Source organism: Schistocerca serialis, chromosome 1, assembly GCF_023864345.2.
Source record: "Schistocerca serialis cubense isolate TAMUIC-IGC-003099 chromosome 1, iqSchSeri2.2, whole genome shotgun sequence".
Lineage (NCBI taxonomy): Eukaryota > Metazoa > Arthropoda > Insecta > Orthoptera > Acrididae > Schistocerca > Schistocerca serialis.
In genome coordinates this window covers 1,119,157,666-1,119,159,200 of record NC_064638.1, presented here as the reverse complement: position 1 = coordinate 1,119,159,200, position 1,535 = coordinate 1,119,157,666, and positions in this window count along the sequence as shown.

Below are 1,535 nucleotides of genomic sequence, written 5' to 3'. Positions count from 1 at the left end.
AGTGTAGGAGATCGCTCCCCACACCATGATGCCGGGTGTTGGCCCTGTGTGCCTCGTTCGTATGCAGTCCTGATTGTGGCGCTCACCTGCACGGCGCCAAACACGCATACGACCATCATTGTCACCAAGGCAGAAGCGACTCTCATCGCTGAAGACGACACGTCTCCATTCGTCCCTCCATTCACGCCTGTCGCGACACCACTGGAGGCGGGCTGCACGATGTTGGGGCGTGAGCGGAAGACGGCCTAACGGTGTGCGGGACCGTAGCCCAGCTTCATGGAGACGGTTGCGAATGGTCCTCGCCGATACCCCAGGAGCAACAGTGTCCCTAATTTGCTGGGAAGTGGCGGTGCGGTCCCCTACGGCACTGCGTAGGATCCTACGGTCTTGGCGTGCATCCGTGCGTCGCTGCGGTCCGGTCCCAGGTCGACGGGCACGTGCACCTTCCGCTTACCACTGGCGACAACATCGATGTACTGTGGAGACCTCACGCCCCACGTGTTGAGCAATTCGGCGGTACGTCCACCCGGCCTCCCGCATGCCCACTATACGCCCTCGCTCAAAGTCCGTCAACTGCACATACGGTTCACGTCCACGCTGTCGCGGCATGCTACCAGTGTTAAAGACTGCGATGGAGCTCCGTATGCCACGGCAAACTGGCTGACACTGACGGCGGCGGTGCACAAATGCTGCGCAGCTAGCGCCATTCGACGGCCAACACCGCGGTTCCTGGTGTGTCCGCTGTGCCGTGCGTGTGATCATTGCTTGTACAGCCCTCTCGCAGTGTCCGGAGCAAGTATGGTGGGTCTGACACACCGGTGTCAATGTGTTCTTTTTTCCATTTCCAGGAGTGTATTCATTCATCTAGGAATGCTAGTCTTTCAAGTTTCGCAGGAGAACTTCTGTGGCGTTTGCAAGGTAGAAGATGAGGTACTGACGGAAGCAAAGCAGTGATGACGGCGCCTGACTCGTGGTTGGCTAGCTCAGTCGGGAAAGCACTTGCTCACGGAAGAAGAAGATCCCGAGTTCGAGACTCGGTCCGACGCATAACGTTGATCTACCAGGAAGATCCAAGAATGTATTTACTTCTGAATTTGTGTAGTACAACATACAGCGCAAGTCAGTAGCCATAACATTTCATCAGTTAAGATAGCAGCAAATAGAAAATCACTCAGGCATTATAAATTTTTTTAGTCGTTGTGTATATCGAGACATGAATTAAGAAACCAGGGAGTTAATACTGAAAAAAAAGAGAACCAGTCTGTAAGTAATATCAAGATGAAGTGTAGAAAGACATTCGAGCTATGAAAAAAGAGAAGGCTTCAAGGGATGATATTCAGTGGGAAACGTAACGAGGCAAAACCTAGAAAATTCTTTACATGGTGTCTGCGGACGAAGACTATCACCCAGAACCCAAGAAATGAACTTATTATTTTTGTGCACAAGAAAGAAAACTGGCAGGATGGTAAACTCCATTCATCTACTAGCCTCCACACCATAATGGACAAGATAACTTCGAAATTTATCACCAATCA